The 22,324-nt window shown below is 37.7% G+C and overlaps 9 non-coding genes across 9 annotated transcripts; all 9 read right to left on the bottom strand.

Moving 5' to 3' along the window:
- Positions 1-557: 557 nt before the first annotated feature.
- Positions 558-631, bottom strand: TRNAT-UGU (transfer RNA threonine (anticodon UGU)). The gene has a single exon. It is a non-coding gene; the product is annotated as a tRNA-Thr (tRNA).
- A 4,947-nt stretch (positions 632-5,578) lies between these two features.
- Positions 5,579-5,652, bottom strand: TRNAT-UGU (transfer RNA threonine (anticodon UGU)). Its single transcript has one exon. It is a non-coding gene; the product is annotated as a tRNA-Thr (tRNA).
- A 2,545-nt stretch (positions 5,653-8,197) lies between these two features.
- TRNAT-UGU (transfer RNA threonine (anticodon UGU)) lies at positions 8,198-8,271 on the bottom strand. The gene has a single exon. It is a non-coding gene; the product is annotated as a tRNA-Thr (tRNA).
- Positions 8,272-8,820: 549 nt separating this feature from the next.
- On the bottom strand, positions 8,821-8,894 carry TRNAR-UCU (transfer RNA arginine (anticodon UCU)). Its single transcript has one exon. It is a non-coding gene; the product is annotated as a tRNA-Arg (tRNA).
- Positions 8,895-14,308: 5,414 nt separating this feature from the next.
- TRNAT-UGU (transfer RNA threonine (anticodon UGU)) lies at positions 14,309-14,382 on the bottom strand. The gene has a single exon. It is a non-coding gene; the product is annotated as a tRNA-Thr (tRNA).
- A 1,664-nt stretch (positions 14,383-16,046) lies between these two features.
- Positions 16,047-16,120, bottom strand: TRNAT-UGU (transfer RNA threonine (anticodon UGU)). The gene has a single exon. It is a non-coding gene; the product is annotated as a tRNA-Thr (tRNA).
- Positions 16,121-16,919: 799 nt separating this feature from the next.
- Positions 16,920-16,993, bottom strand: TRNAT-UGU (transfer RNA threonine (anticodon UGU)). Its single transcript has one exon. It is a non-coding gene; the product is annotated as a tRNA-Thr (tRNA).
- A 799-nt stretch (positions 16,994-17,792) lies between these two features.
- TRNAT-UGU (transfer RNA threonine (anticodon UGU)) lies at positions 17,793-17,866 on the bottom strand. The gene has a single exon. It is a non-coding gene; the product is annotated as a tRNA-Thr (tRNA).
- Positions 17,867-18,914: 1,048 nt separating this feature from the next.
- Positions 18,915-18,988, bottom strand: TRNAT-UGU (transfer RNA threonine (anticodon UGU)). Its single transcript has one exon. It is a non-coding gene; the product is annotated as a tRNA-Thr (tRNA).
- Positions 18,989-22,324: the final 3,336 nt, after the last annotated feature.

The following is a 22,324-nucleotide window of genomic DNA, read 5'->3' as shown; positions in this document are numbered from 1 at the left end:
GAAATTCTATAATTGAATGATCCATCTTTTAGCACAGCTTTAATGTGGGACTTGTTTTTCTTCCAAGCTATCACACAGAATAGGCAGATTGAAGGAATGCCACAGCAGGGCCAAAAGGAGGAAAAATTAGGAAAGATTGAAAAGTTGGAATTAAAACCCTGAGGACTGGTTCATTTCTTATGCAGAAGAAATTTTTTAAATCACAATTGCATTATTAGTAGAAACGTAGCCACGGAAAATTTGAAATATACGTCATTGAAATTCCCAATTCTTAGCTAGGAAGTTTGTTTCTGAGATGATGAAGACAAGGCACTGCTGAGATTTGAACTCAGGGTCTCCTGTTTACAAGACAGGCACTTTAGACAACTAAGCCACAGCGCTACGTACTTACCACATGTATTAAAACCCTGAGCACTGGTTCATTTCTTATGCAGAAGAAACTCTAAATTTCACAATTGCACTATCAGTATTGACGTAGCCATGGGAAGTTTGAGGTTGTACGTCAATGGAATTCCCATTTTTAAGATAGGAAGTTTGTTTCTGAGATGATGAAAACAAGGCACTGCTGAGATTCGAACTCAGGATCTCCTGTTTACAAGACAGGCGCTTTAACCAACTAAGCCACAGCGCCACAAAATTTCCACGTGAAATGCAGGGAACACATAAGAACCAATCGAACATTTCAAGTGGTTAACTTAGCGAAACAACATTGAGTTGAGTTGTATTCCATGCACAGCAAAAACGTGGAACAGGATTTCATTTCCAGTCATGACAATTAAGAAAAAAAGTAAATTATGAATAGCATTCATTCAACGACATTAACAATTTGCAGTATGCAATAGATTCTGGTTCAATGACAAGGCCTTATGTTTTGAAATTCTATAATTGAATGATCCATCTTTTAGCACAGCTTCAATTTGGGACTTGTTTTTCTTCCAAGTTATGACACAGAATAGGCAGATTGAAGGAATGCCACAGCAGGGCCAAAAGGAGGAAAAATTAGGAAAGATTGAAAAGTTGGAATTAAAACCCTGAGGACTGGTTCATTTCTTATGCAGAAGAAATTCTTAAAATCACAATTGCATTATTAGTAGAGACGTAGCCACGGAAAATTTGAGTTATACGTCATTGAAATTCCCATTTCTTAGATAGGAAGTTTGTTTCTGAGATGAAAACAAGGTACTGCTGAGATTTGAACTCAGGGTCTCCTGTTTACAAGACAGGCACTTTAGACAACTAAGCCACAGCGCTACGTACTTACCACATGTATTAAAACCCTGAGCACTGGTTCATTTCTTATGCAGAAGAAACTCTAAATTTCACTATCAGTAGAGACGTAGCCATGGTAAGTTTGAGGTTGTACGTCAATGGAATTCCCATTTTTAAGATAGGAAGTTTGTTTCTGAGATGATGAAAACAAGGCACTACTGAGATTCGAACTCAGGATCTCCTGTTTACAATACAGGCGCTTTAACCAACTAAGCCACAGCACCACAAGCTTTCCATGTGAAATGCAGGGAACACATAAGAACCAATCGACCATTTCAAGTGGTTAACTTAGCGAAACAACATTGAGTTGAGTTGTATTCCATGCACAGCAAAAACGTGGAACAGGATTTCATTTTCAGTCATGACAATTAAGAAACCAAGTAAATTATGAATAGCATTCATTCAACGACATTGACAATTTGCAGTATGCAATAGATTCTGGTTCAATGACAAGGCCTTATGTTTTGAAATTCTATAATTGAATGATCCATCTTTTAGCACAGCTTCAATTTGGGACTTGTTTTTCTTCCAAGTTATGACACAGAATAGGCAGATTGAAGGAATGCCACAGCAGGGCCAAAAGGAGGAAAAATTAGGAAAGATTGAAAAGTTGGAATTAAAACCCTGAGGACTGGTTCATTTCTTATGCAGAAGAAATTCTTAAAATCACAATTGCATTATTAGTAGAGACGTAGCCAAGGAAAATTTGAGTTATACGTCATTGAAATTCCCATTTCTTAGCTAGGAAGTTTGTTTCTGAGATGATGAAGACAAGGCACTGCTGAGATTTGAACTCAGGGTCTCCTGTTTACAAGACAGGCACTTTAGACAACTAAGCCACAGCGCTACGTACTTACCACATGTATTAAAACCCTGAGCACTGGTTCATTTCTTATGCAGAAGAAACTCTAAATTTCACAATTTCACTGGAAATCGAAGATTTCAAGTGGTTAACTTAGGGAAACAACATTGAGTTGAGTTGTATTCCATGCACAGCAAAAACGTGGAACAGGATTTCATGTTCAGTCATGACAATTAAGAAACCAAGTAAATTATGAATAGCATTCATTCAACGACATTGACAATTTGCAGTATGCAATAGATTCTGGTTCAATGACAAGGCCTTATGTTTTGAAATTCTATAATTGAATGATCCATCTTTTAGCACAGCTTCAATTTGGGACTTGTTTTTCTTCCAAGTTATGACACAGAATAGGCAGATTGAAGGAATGCCACAGCAGGGCCAAAAGGAGGAAAAATTAGGAAAGATTGAAAAGTTGGAATTAAAACCCTGAGGACTGTTTCATTTCTTATGCAGAAGAAATTCTTAAAATCACAATTGCATTATTAGTAGAGACGTAGCCAAGGAAAATTTGAGTTATACGTCATTGAAATTCCCATTTCTTAGCTAGGAAGTTTGTTTCTGAGATGATGAAGACAAGGCACTGCTGAGATTTGAACTCAGGGTCTCCTGTTTACAAGACAGGCACTGTAGACAACTAAGCCACAGCGCTACGTACTTACCACATGTATTAAAACCCTGAGAACTGGTTCATTTCTTATGCAGAAGAAACTCTAAATTTCACAATTGCACTATCAGTAGAGACGTAGCCACGGTAAGTTTGAGGTTGTACGTCAATGGAATTCCCATTTTTAAGATAGGAAGTTTGTTTCTGAGATGATGAAAACAAGGCACTACTGAGATTCGAACTCAGGATCTCCTGTTTACAATACAGGCGCTTTAACCAACTAAGCCACAGCACCACAAGCTTTCCATATGAAATGCAGGGAACACATAAGAACCAATCGACCATTTCAAGTGGTTAACTTAGCGAAACAACATTGAGTTGAGTTGTATTCCATGCACAGCAAAAACGTGGAACAGGATTTCATTTTCAGTCATGACAATTAATAAACCAAGTAAATTATGAATAGCATTCATTCAACGACATTGACAATTTGCAGTATGCAATAGATTCTGGTTCAATGACAAGGCCTTATGTTTTGAAATTCTATAATTGAATGATCCATCTTTTAGCACAGCTTCAATTTGGGACTTGTTTTTCTTCCAAGTTATGACACAGAATAGGCAGATTGAAGGAATGCCACAGCAGGGCCAAAAGGAGGAAAAATTAGGAAAGATTGAAAAGTTGGAATTAAAACCCTGAGGACTGGTTCATTTCTTATGCAGAAGAAATTTTTAAAATCACAATTGCATTATTAGTAGAGACGTAGCCACGGAAAATTTGAGTTATACGTCATTGAAATTCCCATTTCTTAGCTAGGAAGTTTGTTTCTGAGATGATGAAGACAAGGCACTGCTGAGATTTGAACTCAGGGTCTCCTGTTTACAAGACAGGCACTTTAGACAACTAAGCCACAGCGCTACGTACTTACCACATGTATTAAAACCCTGAGAACTGGTTCATTTCTTATGCAGAAGAAACTCTAAATTTCACAATTGCACTATCAGTAGAGACGTAGCCATGGTAAGTTTGAGGTTGTACGTCAATGGAATTCCCATTTTTAAGATAGGAAGTTTGTTTCTGAGATGATGAAAACAAGGCACTACTGAGATTCGAACTCAGGATCTCCTGTTTACAATACAGGCGCTTTAACCAACTAAGCCACAGCTCCACAAGCTTTCCACGTGAAATGCAGGGAACACATAAGAACCAATCGAACATTTCAAGTGGTTAACTTAGCGAAACAACATTGAGTTGAGTTGTATTCCATGCACAGCAAAAACGTGGAACAGGATTTCATTTTCAGTCATGACAATTAAGAAACCAAGTAAATTATGAATAGCATTCATTCAACGACATTGACAATTTGCAGTATGCAATAGATTCTGGTTCAATGACAAGGCCTTATGTTTTGAAATTCTATAATTGAATGATCTATCTTTTAGCACAGCTTCAATTTGGGACTTGTTTTTCTTCCAAGTTATGACACAGAATAGGCAGATTGAAGGAATGCCAGAGCAGGGCCAAAAGGAGGAAAAATTAGGAAAGATTGAAAAGTTGGAATTAAAACCCTGAGGACTGGTTCATTTCTTATGCAGAAGAAATTCTTAAAATCACAATTGCATTATTAGTAGAGACGTAGCCACGGAAAATTTGAGTTATACGTCATTGAAATTCCCATTTCTTAGCTAGGAAGTTTGTTTCTGAGATGATGAAGACAAGGCACTGCTGAGATTTGAACTCAGGGTCTCCTGTTTACAAGACAGGCACTTTAGACAACTAAGCCACAGCGCTACGTACTTACCACATGTATTAAAACCCTGAGCACTGGTTCATTTCTTATGCAGAAGAAACTCTAAATTTCACAATTGCACTATCAGTAGAGATGTAGCCATGGTAAGTTTGAGGTTGTACGTCAATGGAATTCCCATTTTTAAGATAGGAAGTTTGTTAAAGAGATGATGAAAACAAGGCACTGCTGAGATTCGAACTCAGGATCTCCTGTTTACAAGACAGGCGCTTTAACCAACTAAGCCACAGCTCCACAAGCTTTCCACGTGAAATGCAGGGAACACATAAGAACCAATCGAACATTTCAAGTGGTTAACTTAGCGAAACAACATTGAGTTGAGTTGTATTCCATGCACAGCAAAAACGTGGAACAGGATTTCATTTTCAGTCATGACAATTAAGAAACCAAGTAAATTATGAATAGCATTCATTCAACGACATTGACAATTTGCAGTATGCAATAGATTCTGGTTCAATGACAAGGCCTTATGTTTTGAAATTCTATAATTGAATGATCCATCTTTTAGCACAGCTTCAATTTGGGACTTGTTTTTCTTCCAAGTTATGACACAGAATAGGCAGATTGAAGGAATGCCACAGCAGGGCCAAAAGGAGGAAAAATTAGGAAAGATTGAAAAGTTGGAATTAAAACCCTGAGGACTGGTTCATTTCTTATGCAGAAGAAATTCTTAAAATCACAATTGCATTATTAGTAGAGACGTAGCCAAGGAAATTTTGAGTTATACGTCATTGAAATTCCCATTTCTTAGCTAGGAAGTTTGTTTCTGAGATGATGAAGACAAGGCACTGCTGAGATTTGAACTTAGGGTCTCCTGTTTACAAGACAGGCACTTTAGACAACTAAGCCACAGCGCTACGTACTTACCACATGTATTAAAACCCTGAGCACTGGTTCATTTCTTATGCAGAAGAAACTCTAAATTTCACAATTGCACTATCAGTAGAGACGTAGCCATGGTAAGTTTGAGGTTGTACGTCAATGGAATTCCCATTTTTAAGATAGGAAGTTTGTTTCTGAGATGATGAAAACAAGGCACTACTGAGATTCGAACTCAGGATCTCCTGTTTACAAGACAGGCGCTTTAACCAACTAAGCCACAGCGCCACAAGCTTTCCTCGTGAAACGCAGGGAACACATAAGAACCAATCGAACATTTCAAGTGGTTAACTTAGCGAAACAACATTGAGTTGAGTTGTATTCCATGCACAGCAAAAACGTGGAACAGGATTTCATTTTCAGTCATGACAATTAAGAAACCAAGTAAATTATGAATAGCATTCATTCAACGACATTGACAATTTGCAGTATGCAATAGATTCTGGTTCAATGACAAGGCCTTATGTTTTGAAATTCTATAATTGAATGATCCATCTTTTAGCACAGCTTCAATTTGGGACTTGTTTTTCTTCCAAGTTATGACACAGAATAGGCAGATTGAAGGAATGCCACAGCAGGGCCAAAAGGAGGAAAAATTAGGAAAGATTGAAAAGTTGGAATTAAAACCCTGAGGACTGGTTCATTTCTTATGCAGAAGAAATTTTTAAAATCACAATTGCATTATTAGTAGAGACGTAGCCACGGAAAATTTGAGTTATACGTCATTGAAATTCCCATTTCTTAGCTAGGAAGTTTGTTTCTGAGATGATGAAGACAAGGCACTGCTGAGATTTGAACTCAGGGTCTCCTGTTTACAAGACAGGCACTTTAGACAACTAAGCCACAGCGCTACGTACTTACCACATGTATTAAAACCCTGAGAACTGGTTCATTTCTTATGCAGAAGAAACTCTAAATTTCACAATTGCACTATCAGTAGAGACGTAGCCATGGTAAGTTTGAGGTTGTACGTCAATGGAATTCCCATTTTTAAGATAGGAAGTTTGTTTCTGAGATGATGAAAACAAGGCACTACTGAGATTCGAACTCAGGATCTCCTGTTTACAATACAGGCGCTTTAACCAACTAAGCCACAGCACCACAAGCTTTCCATATGAAATGCAGGGAACACATAAGAACCAATCGAACATTTCAAGTGGTTAACTTAGCGAAACAACATTGAGTTGAGTTGTATTCCATGCACAGCAAAAACGTGGAACAGGATTTCATTTTCAGTCATGACAATTAAGAAACCAAGTAAATTATGAATAGCATTCATTCAACGACATTGACAATTTGCAGTATGCAATAGATTCTGGTTCAATGACAAGGCCTTATGTTTTGAAATTCTATAATTGAATGATCCATCTTTTAGCACAGCTTCAATTTGGGACTTGTTTTTCTTCCAAGTTATGACACAGAATAGGCAGATTGAAGGAATGCCACAGCAGGGCCAAAAGGAGGAAAAATTAGGAAAGATTGAAAAGTTGGAATTAAAACCCTGAGGACTGGTTCATTTCTTATGCAGAAGAAATTCTTAAAATCACAATTGCATTATTAGTAGAGACGTAGCCAAGGAAATTTTGAGTTATACGTCATTGAAATTCCCATTTCTTAGCTAGGAAGTTTGTTTCTGAGATGATGAAGACAAGGCACTGCTGAGATTTGAACTTAGGGTCTCCTGTTTACAAGACAGGCACTTTAGACAACTAAGCCACAGCGCTACGTACTTACCACATGTATTAAAACCCTGAGCACTGGTTCATTTCTTATGCAGAAGAAACTCTAAATTTCACAATTGCACTATCAGTAGAGACGTAGCCATGGTAAGTTTGAGGTTGTACGTCAATGGAATTCCCATTTTTAAGATAGGAAGTTTGTTTCTGAGATGATGAAAACAAGGCACTACTGAGATTCGAACTCAGGATCTCCTGTTTACAATACAGGCGCTTTAACCAACTAAGCCACAGCACCACAAGCTTTCCATATGAAATGCAGGGAACACATAAGAACCAATCGAACATTTCAAGTGGTTAACTTAGCGAAACAACATTGAGTTGAGTTGTATTCCATGCACAGCAAAAACGTGGAACAGGATTTCATTTTCAGTCATGACAATTAAGAAACCAAGTAAATTATGAATAGCATTCATTCAACGACATTGACAATTTGCAGTATGCAATAGATTCTGGTTCAATGACAAGGCCTTATGTTTTGAAATTCTATAATTGAATGATCCATCTTTTAGCACAGCTTCAATTTGGGACTTGTTTTTCTTCCAAGTTATGACACAGAATAGGCAGATTGAAGGAATGCCACAGCAGGGCCAAAAGGAGGAAAAATTAGGAAAGATTGAAAAGTTGGAATTAAAACCCTGAGGACTGGTTCATTTCTTATGCAGAAGAAATTCTTAAAATCACAATTGCATTATTAGTAGAGACGTAGCCAAGGAAATTTTGAGTTATACGTCATTGAAATTCCCATTTCTTAGCTAGGAAGTTTGTTTCTGAGATGATGAAGACAAGGCACTGCTGAGATTTGAACTTAGGGTCTCCTGTTTACAAGACAGGCACTTTAGACAACTAAGCCACAGCGCTACGTACTTACCACATGTATTAAAACCCTGAGCACTGGTTCATTTCTTATGCAGAAGAAACTCTAAATTTCACAATTGCACTATCAGTAGAGACATAGCCATGGTAAGTTTGAGGTTGTACGTCAATGGAATTCCCATTTTTAAGATAGGAAGTTTGTTTCTGAGATGATGAAAACAAGGCACTACTGAGATTCGAACTCAGGATCTCCTGTTTACAAGACAGGCGCTTTAACCAACTAAGCCACAGCGCCACAAGCTTTCCTCGTGAAACGCAGGGAACACATAAGAACCAATCGAACATTTCAAGTGGTTAACTTAGCGAAACAACATTGAGTTGAGTTGTATTCCATGCACAGCAAAAACGTGGAACAGGATTTCATTTTCAGTCATGACAATTAAGAAACCAAGTAAATTATGAATAGCATTCATTCAACGACATTGACAATTTGCAGTATGCAATAGATTCTGGTTCAATGACAAGGCCTTATGTTTTGAAATTCTATAATTGAATGATCCATCTTTTAGCACAGCTTCAATTTGGGACTTGTTTTTCTTCCAAGTTATGACACAGAATAGGCAGATTGAAGGAATGCCACAGCAGGGCCAAAAGGAGGAAAAATTAGGAAAGATTGAAAAGTTGGAATTAAAACCCTGAGGACTGGTTCATTTCTTATGCAGAAGAAATTTTTAAAATCACAATTGCATTATTAGTAGAGACGTAGCCACGGAAAATTTGAGTTATACGTCATTGAAATTCCCATTTCTTAGCTAGGAAGTTTGTTTCTGAGATGATGAAGACAAGGCACTGCTGAGATTTGAACTCAGGGTCTCCTGTTTAGAAGACAGGCACTTTAGACAACTAAGCCACAGCGCTACGTACTTACCACATGTATTAAAACCCTGAGAACTGGTTCATTTCTTATGCAGAAGAAACTCTAAATTTCACAATTGCACTATCAGTAGAGACGTAGCCATGGTAAGTTTGAGGTTGTACGTCAATGGAATTCCCATTTTTAAGATAGGAAGTTTGTTTCTGAGATGATGAAAACAAGGCACTACTGAGATTCGAACTCAGGATCTCCTGTTTACAATACAGGCGCTTTAACCAACTAAGCCACAGCACCACAAGCTTTCCATATGAAATGCAGGGAACACATAAGAACCAATCGAACATTTCAAGTGGTTAACTTAGCGAAACAACATTGAGTTGAGTTGTATTCCATGCACAGCAAAAACGTGGAACAGGATTTCATTTTCAGTCATGACAATTAAGAAACCAAGTAAATTATGAATAGCATTCATTCAACGACATTGACAATTTGCAGTATGCAATAGATTCTGGTTCAATGACAAGGCCTTATGTTTTGAAATTCTATAATTGAATGATCCATCTTTTAGCACAGCTTCAATTTGGGACTTGTTTTTCTTCCAAGTTATGACACAGAATAGGCAGATTGAAGGAATGCCACAGCAGGGCCAAAAGGAGGAAAAATTAGGAAAGATTGAAAAGTTGGAATTAAAACCCTGAGGACTGGTTCATTTCTTATGCAGAAGAAATTCTTAAAATCACAATTGCATTATTAGTAGAGACGTAGCCAAGGAAAATTTGAGTTATACGTCATTGAAATTCCCATTTCTTAGCTAGGAAGTTTGTTTCTGAGATGATGAAGACAAGGCACTGCTGAGATTTGAACTCAGGGTCTCCTGTTTACAAGACAGGCACTTTAGACAACTAAGCCACAGCGCTACGTACTTACCACATGTATTAAAACCCTGAGCACTGGTTCATTTCTTATGCAGAAGAAACTCTAAATTTCACAATTGCACTATCAGTAGAGATGTAGCCATGGTAAGTTTGAGGTTGTACGTCAATGGAATTCCCATTTTTAAGATAGGAAGTTTGTTAAAGAGATGATGAAAACAAGGCACTGCTGAGATTCGAACTCAGGATCTCCTGTTTACAAGACAGGCGCTTTAACCAACTAAGCCACAGCTCCACAAGCTTTCCACGTGAAATGCAGGGAACACATAAGAACCAATCGAACATTTCAAGTGGTTAACTTAGCGAAACAACATTGAGTTGAGTTGTATTCCATGCACAGCAAAAACGTGGAACAGGATTTCATTTTCAGTCATGACAATTAAGAAACCAAGTAAATTATGAATAGCATTCATTCAACGACATTGACAATTTGCAGTATGCAATAGATTCTGGTTCAATGACAAGGCCTTATGTTTTGAAATTCTATAATTGAATGATCCATCTTTTAGCACAGCTTCAATTTGGGACTTGTTTTTCTTCCAAGTTATGACACAGAATAGGCAGATTGAAGGAATGCCAGAGCAGGGCCAAAAGGAGGAAAAATTAGGAAAGATTGAAAAGTTGGAATTAAAACCCTGAGGACTGGTTCATTTCTTATGCAGAAGAAATTCTTAAAATCACAATTGCATTATTAGTAGAGACGTAGCCAAGGAAAATTTGAGTTATACGTCATTGAAATTCCCATTTCTTAGCTAGGAAGTTTGTTTCTGAGATGATGAAGACAAGGCACTGCTGAGATTTGAACTCAGGGTCTCCTGTTTACAAGACAGGCACTTTAGACAACTAAGCCACAGCGCTACGTACTTACCACATGTATTAAAACCCTGAGCACTGGTTCATTTCTTATGCAGAAGAAACTCTAAATTTCACAATTGCACTATCAGTAGAGATGTAGCCATGGTAAGTTTGAGGTTGTACGTCAATGGAATTCCCATTTTTAAGATAGGAAGTTTGTTAAAGAGATGATGAAAACAAGGCACTGCTGAGATTCGAACTCAGGATCTCCTGTTTACAAGACAGGCGCTTTAACCAACTAAGCCACAGCTCCACAAGCTTTCCACGTGAAATGCAGGGAACACATAAGAACCAATCGAACATTTCAAGTGGTTAACTTAGCGAAACAACATTGAGTTGAGTTGTATTCCATGCACAGCAAAAACGTGGAACAGGATTTCATTTTCAGTCATGACAATTAAGAAACCAAGTAAATTATGAATAGCATTCATTCAACGACATTGACAATTTGCAGTATGCAATAGATTCTGGTTCAATGACAAGGCCTTATGTTTTGAAATTCTATAATTGAATGATCCATCTTTTAGCACAGCTTCAATTTGGGACTTGTTTTTCTTCCAAGTTATGACACAGAATAGGCAGATTGAAGGAATGCCACAGCAGGGCCAAAAGGAGGAAAAATTAGGAAAGATTGAAAAGTTGGAATTAAAACCCTGAGGACTGGTTCATTTCTTATGCAGAAGAAATTCTTAAAATCACAATTGCATTATTAGTAGAGACGTAGCCAAGGAAATTTTGAGTTATACGTCATTGAAATTCCCATTTCTTAGCTAGGAAGTTTGTTTCTGAGATGATGAAGACAAGGCACTGCTGAGATTTGAACTTAGGGTCTCCTGTTTACAAGACAGGCACTTTAGACAACTAAGCCACAGCGCTACGTACTTACCACATGTATTAAAACCCTGAGCACTGGTTCATTTCTTATGCAGAAGAAACTCTAAATTTCACAATTGCACTATCAGTAGAGACGTAGCCATGGTAAGTTTGAGGTTGTACGTCAATGGAATTCCCATTTTTAAGATAGGAAGTTTGTTTCTGAGATGATGAAAACAAGGCACTACTGAGATTCGAACTCAGGATCTCCTGTTTACAATACAGGCGCTTTAACCAACTAAGCCACAGCACCACAAGCTTTCCATATGAAATGCAGGGAACACATAAGAACCAATCGAACATTTCAAGTGGTTAACTTAGCGAAACAACATTGAGTTGAGTTGTATTCCATGCACAGCAAAAACGTGGAACAGGATTTCATTTTCAGTCATGACAATTAAGAAACCAAGTAAATTATGAATAGCATTCATTCAACGACATTGACAATTTGCAGTATGCAATAGATTCTGGTTCAATGACAAGGCCTTATGTTTTGAAATTCTATAATTGAATGATCCATCTTTTAGCACAGCTTCAATTTGGGACTTGTTTTTCTTCCAAGTTATGACACAGAATAGGCAGATTGAAGGAATGCCACAGCAGGGCCAAAAGGAGGAAAAATTAGGAAAGATTGAAAAGTTGGAATTAAAACCCTGAGGACTGGTTCATTTCTTATGCAGAAGAAATTCTTAAAATCACAATTGCATTATTAGTAGAGACGTAGCCAAGGAAAATTTGAGTTATACGTCATTGAAATTCCCATTTCTTAGCTAGGAAGTTTGTTTCTGAGATGATGAAGACAAGGCACTGCTGAGATTTGAACTCAGGGTCTCCTGTTTACAAGACAGGCACTTTAGACAACTAAGCCACAGCGCTACGTACTTACCACATGTATTAAAACCCTGAGCACTGGTTCATTTCTTATGCAGAAGAAACTCTAAATTTCACAATTGCACTATCAGTAGAGATGTAGCCATGGTAAGTTTGAGGTTGTACGTCAATGGAATTCCCATTTTTAAGATAGGAAGTTTGTTAAAGAGATGATGAAAACAAGGCACTGCTGAGATTCGAACTCAGGATCTCCTGTTTACAAGACAGGCGCTTTAACCAACTAAGCCACAGCTCCACAAGCTTTCCACGTGAAATGCAGGGAACACATAAGAACCAATCGAACATTTCAAGTGGTTAACTTAGCGAAACAACATTGAGTTGAGTTGTATTCCATGCACAGCAAAAACGTGGAACAGGATTTCATTTTCAGTCATGACAATTAAGAAACCAAGTAAATTATGAATAGCATTCATTCAACGACATTGACAATTTGCAGTATGCAATAGATTCTGGTTCAATGACAAGGCCTTATGTTTTGAAATTCTATAATTGAATGATCCATCTTTTAGCACAGCTTCAATTTGGGACTTGTTTTTCTTCCAAGTTATGACACAGAATAGGCAGATTGAAGGAATGCCAGAGCAGGGCCAAAAGGAGGAAAAATTAGGAAAGATTGAAAAGTTGGAATTAAAACCCTGAGGACTGGTTCATTTCTTATGCAGAAGAAATTCTTAAAATCACAATTGCATTATTAGTAGAGACGTAGCCAAGGAAAATTTGAGTTATACGTCATTGAAATTCCCATTTCTTAGCTAGGAAGTTTGTTTCTGAGATGATGAAGACAAGGCACTGCTGAGATTTGAACTCAGGGTCTCCTGTTTACAAGACAGGCACTTTAGACAACTAAGCCACAGCGCTACGTACTTACCACATGTATTAAAACCCTGAGCACTGGTTCATTTCTTATGCAGAAGAAACTCTAAATTTCACAATTGCACTATCAGTAGAGATGTAGCCATGGTAAGTTTGAGGTTGTACGTCAATGGAATTCCCATTTTTAAGATAGGAAGTTTGTTAAAGAGATGATGAAAACAAGGCACTGCTGAGATTCGAACTCAGGATCTCCTGTTTACAAGACAGGCGCTTTAACCAACTAAGCCACAGCTCCACAAGCTTTCCACGTGAAATGCAGGGAACACATAAGAACCAATCGAACATTTCAAGTGGTTAACTTAGCGAAACAACATTGAGTTGAGTTGTATTCCATGCACAGCAAAAACGTGGAACAGGATTTCATTTTCAGTCATGACAATTAAGAAACCAAGTAAATTATGAATAGCATTCATTCAACGACATTGACAATTTGCAGTATGCAATAGATTCTGGTTCAATGACAAGGCCTTATGTTTTGAAATTCTATAATTGAATGATCCATCTTTTAGCACAGCTTCAATTTGGGACTTGTTTTTCTTCCAAGTTATGACACAGAATAGGCAGATTGAAGGAATGCCACAGCAGGGCCAAAAGGAGGAAAAATTAGGAAAGATTGAAAAGTTGGAATTAAAACCCTGAGGACTGGTTCATTTCTTATGCAGAAGAAATTCTTAAAATCACAATTGCATTATTAGTAGAGACGTAGCCAAGGAAATTTTGAGTTATACGTCATTGAAATTCCCATTTCTTAGCTAGGAAGTTTGTTTCTGAGATGATGAAGACAAGGCACTGCTGAGATTTGAACTTAGGGTCTCCTGTTTACAAGACAGGCACTTTAGACAACTAAGCCACAGCGCTACGTACTTACCACATGTATTAAAACCCTGAGCACTGGTTCATTTCTTATGCAGAAGAAACTCTAAATTTCACAATTGCACTATCAGTAGAGACGTAGCCATGGTAAGTTTGAGGTTGTACGTCAATGGAATTCCCATTTTTAAGATAGGAAGTTTGTTTCTGAGATGATGAAAACAAGGCACTACTGAGATTCGAACTCAGGATCTCCTGTTTACAAGACAGGCGCTTTAACCAACTAAGCCACAGCGCCACAAGCTTTCCTCGTGAAACGCAGGGAACACATAAGAACCAATCGAACATTTCAAGTGGTTAACTTAGCGAAACAACATTGAGTTGAGTTGTATTCCATGCACAGCAAAAACGTGGAACAGGATTTCATTTTCAGTCATGACAATTAAGAAACCAAGTAAATTATGAATAGCATTCATTCAACGACATTGACAATTTGCAGTATGCAATAGATTCTGGTTCAATGACAAGGCCTTATGTTTTGAAATTCTATAATTGAATGATCCATCTTTTAGCACAGCTTCAATTTGGGACTTGTTTTTCTTCCAAGTTATGACACAGAATAGGCAGATTGAAGGAATGCCACAGCAGGGCCAAAAGGAGGAAAAATTAGGAAAGATTGAAAAGTTGGAATTAAAACCCTGAGGACTGGTTCATTTCTTATGCAGAAGAAATTCTTAAAATCACAATTGCATTATTAGTAGAGACGTAGCCAAGGAAAATTTGAGTTATACGTCATTGAAATTCCCATTTCTTAGCTAGGAAGTTTGTTTCTGAGATGATGAAGACAAGGCACTGCTGAGATTTGAACTCAGGGTCTCCTGTTTACAAGACAGGCACTTTAGACAACTAAGCCACAGCGCTACGTACTTACCACATGTATTAAAACCCTGAGCACTGGTTCATTTCTTATGCAGAAGAAACTCTAAATTTCACAATTGCACTATCAGTAGAGACGTAGCCATGGTAAGTTTGAGGTTGTACGTCAATGGAATTCCCATTTTTAAGATAGGAAGTTTGTTTCTGAGATGATGAAAACAAGGCACTACTGAGATTCGAACTCAGGATCTCCTGTTTACAAGACAGGCGCTTTAACCAACTAAGCCACAGCACCACAAGCTTTCCATATGAAATGCAGGGAACACATAAGAACCAATCGAACATTTCAAGTGGTTAACTTAGCGAAACAACATTGAGTTGAGTTGTATTCCATGCACAGCAAAAACGTGGAACAGGATTTCATTTTCAGTCATGACAATTAAGAAACCAAGTAAATTATGAATAGCATTCATTCAACGACATTGACAATTTGCAGTATGCAATAGATTCTGGTTCAATGACAAGGCCTTATGTTTTGAAATTCTATAATTGAATGATCCATCTTTTAGCACAGCTTCAATTTGGGACTTGTTTTTCTTCCAAGTTATGACACAGAATAGGCAGATTGAAGGAATGCCACAGCAGGGCCAAAAGGAGGAAAAATTAGGAAAGATTGAAAAGTTGGAATTAAAACCCTGAGGACTGGTTCATTTCTTATGCAGAAGAAATTTTTAAAATCACAATTGCATTATTAGTAGAGACGTAGCCAAGGAAAATTTGAGTTATACGTCATTGAAATTCCCATTTCTTAGCTAGGAAGTTTGTTTCTGAGATGATGAAGACAAGGCACTGCTGAGATTTGAACTCAGGGTCTCCTGTTTACAAGACAGGCACTTTAGACAACTAAGCCACAGCGCTACGTACTTACCACATGTATTAAAACCCTGAGCACTGGTTCATTTCTTATGCAGAAGAAACTCTAAATTTCACTATCAGTAGAGACGTAGCCATGGTAAGTTTGAGGTTGTACGTCAATGGAATTCCCATTTTTAAGATAGGAAGTTTGTTTCTGAGATGATGAAAACAAGGCACTACTGAGATTCGAACTCAGGATCTCCTGTTTACAAGACAGGCGCTTTAACCAACTAAGCCACAGCGCCACAAGCTTTCCTCGTGAAATGCAGGGAACACATAAGAACCAATCGAACATTTCAAGTGGTTAACTTAGCGAAACAACATTGAGTTGAGTTGTATTCCATGCACAGCAAAAACGTGGAACAGGATTTCATTTTCAGTCATGACAATTAAGAAACCAAGTAAATTATGAATAGCATTCATTCAACGACATTGACAATTTGCAGTATGCAATAGATTCTGGTTCAATGACAAGGCCTTATGTTTTGAAATTCTATAATTGAATGATCCATCTTTTAGCACAGCTTCAATTTGGGACTTGTTTTTCTTCCAAGTTATGACACAGAATAGGCAGATTGAAGGAATGCCACAGCAGGGCCAAAAGGAGGAAAAATTAGGAAAGATTGAAAAGTTGGAATTAAAACCCTGAGGACTGGTTCATTTCTTATGCAGAAGAAATTCTTAAAATCACAATTGCATTATTAGTAGAGACGTAGCCAAGGAAAATTTGAGTTATACATCATTGAAATTCCCATTTCTTAGCTAGGAAGTTTGTTTCTGAGATGATGAAGACAAGGCACTGCTGAGATTTGAACTCAGGGTCTCCTGTTTACAAGACAGGCACTTTAGACAACTAAGCCACAGCGCTACGTACTTACCACGTGTATTAAAACCCTGAGCACTGGTTCATTTCTTATGCAGAAGAAACTCTAAATTTCACAATTGCACTATCAGTAGAGACGTAGCCATGGTAAGTTTGAGGTTGTACGTCAATGGAATTCCCATTTTTAAGATAGGAAGTTTGTTTCTGAGATGATGAAAACAAGGCACTACTGAGATTCGAACTCAGGATCTCCTGTTTACAAGACAGGCGCTTTAACCAACTAAGCCACAGCGCCACAAGCTTTCCTCGTGAAATGCAGGGAACACATAAGAACCAATCGAACATTTCAAGTGGTTAACTTAGCGAAACAACATTGAGTTGAGTTGTATTCCATGCACAGCAAAAACGTGGAACAGGATTTCATTTTCAGTCATGACAATTAAGAAACCAAGTAAATTATGAATAGCATTCATTCAACGACATTGACAATTTGCAGTATGCAATAGATTCTGGTTCAATGACAAGGCCTTATGTTTTGAAATTCTATAATTGAATGATCCATCTTTTAGCACAGCTTCAATTTGGGACTTGTTTTTCTTCCAAGTTATGACACAGAATAGGCAGATTGAAGGAATGCCACAGCAGGGCCAAAAGGAGGAAAAATTAGGAAAGATTGAAAAGTTGGAATTAAAACCCTGAGGACTGGTTCATTTCTTATGCAGAAGAAATTCTTAAAATCACAATTGCATTATTAGTAGAGACGTAGCCAAGGAAAATTTGAGTTATACATCATTGAAATTCCCATTTCTTAGCTAGGAAGTTTGTTTCTGAGATGATGAAGACAAGGCACTGCTGAGATTTGAACTCAGGGTCTCCTGTTTACAAGACAGGCACTTTAGACAACTAAGCCACAGCGCTACGTACTTACCACATGTATTAAAACCCTGAGCACTGGTTCATTTCTTATGCAGAAGAAACTCTAAATTTCACAATTGCACTATCAGTAGAGACGTAGCCATGGTAAGTTTGAGGTTGTACGTCAATGGAATTCCCATTTTTAAGATAGGAAGTTTGTTTCTGAGATGATGAAAACAAGGCACTACTGAGATTCGAACTCAGGATCTCCTGTTTACAAGACAGGCGCTTTAACCAACTAAGCCACAGCGCCACAAGCTTTCCTCGTGAAATGCAGGGAACACATAAGAACCAATCGAACATTTCAAGTGGTTAACTTAGCGAAACAACATTGAGTTGAGTTGTATTCCATGCACAGCAAAAACGTGGAACAGGATTTCATTTTCAGTCATGACAATTAAGAAACCAAGTAAATTATGAATAGCATTCATTCAACGACATTGACAATTTGCAGTATGCAATAGATTCTGGTTCAATGACAAGGCCTTATGTTTTGAAATTCTATAATTGAATGATCCATCTTTTAGCACAGCTTCAATTTGGGACTTGTTTTTCTTCCAAGTTATGACACAGAATAGGCAGATTGAAGGAATGCCACAGCAGGGCCAAAAGGAGGAAAAATTAGGAAAGATTGAAAAGTTGGAATTAAAACCCTGAGGACTGGTTCATTTCTTATGCAGAAGAAATTCTTAAAATCACAATTGCATTATTAGTAGAGACGTAGCCAAGGAAAATTTGAGTTATACGTCATTGAAATTCCCATTTCTTAGCTAGGAAGTTTGTTTCTGAGATGATGAAGACAAGGCACTGCTGAGATTTGAACTCAGGGTCTCCTGTTTACAAGACAGGCACTTTAGACAACTAAGCCACAGCGCTACGTACTTACCACATGTATTAAAACCCTGAGGACTGGTTCATTTCTTATGCAGAAGAAATTCTTAAAATCACAATTGCATTATTAGTAGAGACGTAGCCAAGGAAAATTTGAGTTATACATCATTGAAATTCCCATTTCTTAGCTAGGAAGTTTGTTTCTGAGATGATGAAGACAAGGCACTGCTGAGATTTGAACTCAGGGTCTCCTGTTTACAAGACAGGCACTTTAGACAACTAAGCCACAGCGCTACGTACTTACCACATGTATTAAAACCCTGAGCACTGGTTCATTTCTTATGCAGAAGAAACTCTAAATTTCACAATTGCACTATCAGTAGAGACGTAGCCATGGTAAGTTTGAGGTTGTACGTCAATGGAATTCCCATTTTTAAGATAGGAAGTTTGTTTCTGAGATGATGAAAACAAGGCACTACTGAGATTCGAACTCAGGATCTCCTGTTTACAAGACAGGCGCTTTAACCAACTAAGCCACAGCGCCACAAGCTTTCCTCGTGAAATGCAGGGAACACATAAGAACCAATCGAACATTTCAAGTGGTTAACTTAGCGAAACAACATTGAGTTGAGTTGTATTCCATGCACAGCAAAAACGTGGAACAGGATTTCATTTTCAGTCATGACAATTAAGAAACCAAGTAAATTATGAATAGCATTCATTCAACGACATTGACAATTTGCAGTATGCAATAGATTCTGGTTCAATGACAAGGCCTTATGTTTTGAAATTCTATAATTGAATGATCCATCTTTTAGCACAGCTTCAATTTGGGACTTGTTTTTCTTCCAAGTTATGACACAGAATAGGCAGATTGAAGGAATGCCACAGCAGGGCCAAAAGGAGGAAAAATTAGGAAAGATTGAAAAGTTGGAATTAAAACCCTGAGGACTGGTTCATTTCTTATGCAGAAGAAATTTTTAAAATCACAATTGCATTATTAGTAGAGACGTAGCCACGGAAAATTTGAGTTATACGTCATTGAAATTCCCATTTCTTAGCTAGGAAGTTTGTTTCTGAGATGATGAAGACAAGGCACTGCTGAGATTTGAACTCAGGGTCTCCTGTTTACAAGACAGGCACTTTAGACAACTAAGCCACAGCGCTACGTACTTACCACATGTATTAAAACCCTGAGAACTGGTTCATTTCTTATGCAGAAGAAACTCTAAATTTCACAATTGCACTATCAGTAGAGACGTAGCCATGGTAAGTTTGAGGTTGTACGTCAATGGAATTCCCATTTTTAAGATAGGAAGTTTGTTTCTGAGATGATGAAAACAAGGCACTACTGAGATTCGAACTCAGGATCTCCTGTTTACAATACAGGCGCTTTAACCAACTAAGCCACAGCACCACAAGCTTTCCATATGAAATGCAGGGAACTCATAAGAACCAATCGACCATTTCAAGTGGTTAACTTAGCGAAACAACATTGAGTTGAGTTGTATTCCATGCACAGCAAAAACGTGGAACAGGATTTCATTTTCAGTCATGACAATTAAGAAACCAAGTAAATTATGAATAGCATTCATTCAACGACATTGACAATTTGCAGTATGCAATAGATTCTGGTTCAATGACAAGGCCTTATGTTTTGAAATTCTATAATTGAATGATCCATCTTTTAGCACAGCTTCAATTTGGGACTTGTTTTTCTTCCAAGTTATGACACAGAATAGGCAGATTGAAGGAATGCCACAGCAGGGCCAAAAGGAGGAAAAATTAGGAAAGATTGAAAAGTTGGAATTAAAACCCTGAGGACTGGTTCATTTCTTATGCAGAAGAAATTCTTAAAATCACAATTGCATTATTAGTAGAGACGTAGCCAAGGAAAATTTGAGTTATACGTCATTGAAATTCCCATTTCTTAGCTAGGAAGTTTGTTTCTGAGATGATGAAGACAAGGCACTGCTGAGATTTGAACTCAGGGTCTCCTGTTTACAAGACAGGCACTTTAGACAACTAAGCCACAGCGCTACGTACTTACCACATGTATTAAAACCCTGAGCACTGGTTCATTTCTTATGCAGAAGAAACTCTAAATTTCACAATTGCACTATCAGTAGAGACGTAGCCATGGTAAGTTTGAGGTTGTACGTCAATGGAATTCCCATTTTTAAGATAGGAAGTTTGTTTCTGAGATGATGAAAACAAGGCACTACTGAGATTCGAACTCAGGATCTCCTGTTTACAAGACAGGCGCCTTAACCAACTAAGCCACAGCGCCACAAGCTTTCCTCGTGAAATGCAGGGAACACATAAGAACCAATCGAACATTTCAAGTGGTTAACTTAGCGAAACAACATTGAGTTGAGTTGTATTCCATGCACAGCAAAAACGTGGAACAGGATTTCATTTTCAGTCATGACAATTAAGAAACCAAGTAAATTATGAATAGCATTCATTCAACGACATTGACAATTTGCAGTATGCAATAGATTCTGGTTCAATGACAAGGCCTTATGTTTTGAAATTCTATAATTGAATGATCCATCTTTTAGCACAGCTTCAATTTGGGACTTGTTTTTCTTCCAAGTTATGACACAGAATAGGCAGATTGAAGGAATGCCACAGCAGGGCCAAAAGGAGGAAAAATTAGGAAAGATTGAAAAGTTGGAATTAAAACCCTGAGGACTGGTTCATTTCTTATGCAGAAGAAATTCTTAAAATCACAATTGCATTATTAGTAGAGACGTAGCCAAGGAAAATTTGAGTTATACGTCATTGAAATTCCCATTTCTTAGCTAGGAAGTTTGTTTCTGAGATGATGAAGACAAGGCACTGCTGAGATTTGAACTCAGGGTCTCCTGTTTACAAGACAGGCACTTTAGACAACTAAGCCACAGCGCTACGTACTTACCACATGTATTAAAACCCTGAGCACTGGTTCATTTCTTATGCAGAAGAAACTCTAAATTTCACAATTGCACTATCAGTAGAGACGTAGCCATGGTAAGTTTGAGGTTGTACGTCAATGGAATTCCCATTTTTAAGATAGGAAGTTTGTTTCTGAGATGATGAAAACAAGGCACTACTGAGATTCGAACTCAGGATCTACTGTTTACAAGACAGGCGCTTTAACCAACTAAGCCACAGCGCCACAAGCTTTCCTCGTGAAATGCAGGGAACACATAAGAACCAATCGAACATTTCAAGTGGTTAACTTAGCGAAACAACATTGAGTTGAGTTGTATTCCATGCACAGCAAAAACGTGGAACAGGATTTCATTTTCAGTCATGACAATTAAGAAACCAAGTAAATTATGAATAGCATTCATTCAACGACATTGACAATTTGCAGTATGCAATAGATTCTGGTTCAATGACAAGGCCTTATGTTTTGAAATTCTATAATTGAATGATCCATCTTTTAGCACAGCTTCAATTTGGGACTTGTTTTTCTTCCAAGTTATGACACAGAATAGGCAGATTGAAGGAATGCCACAGCAGGGCCAAAAGGAGGAAAAATTAGGAAAGATTGAAAAGTTGGAATTAAAACCCTGAGGACTGGTTCATTTCTTATGCAGAAGAAATTCTTAAAATCACAATTGCATTATTAGTAGAGACGTAGCCAAGGAAAATTTGAGTTATACGTCATTGAAATTCCCATTTCTTAGCTAGGAAGTTTGTTTCTGAGATGATGAAGACAAGGCACTGCTGAGATTTGAACTCAGGGTCTCCTGTTTACAAGACAGGCACTTTAGACAACTAAGCCACAGCGCTACGTACTTACCACATGTATTAAAACCCTGAGCACTGGTTCATTTCTTATGCAGAAGAAACTCTAAATTTCACAATTGCACTATCAGTAGAGACG

The sequence above is a fragment of the Ranitomeya imitator genome, chromosome 7, assembly GCF_032444005.1.
Source record: "Ranitomeya imitator isolate aRanImi1 chromosome 7, aRanImi1.pri, whole genome shotgun sequence".
In the NCBI taxonomy this organism is placed as follows: domain Eukaryota; kingdom Metazoa; phylum Chordata; class Amphibia; order Anura; family Dendrobatidae; genus Ranitomeya; species Ranitomeya imitator.
The sequence above is the reverse complement of the archived record's forward strand: the minus strand, read 5'-3'. Positions and strand labels throughout refer to the sequence as shown.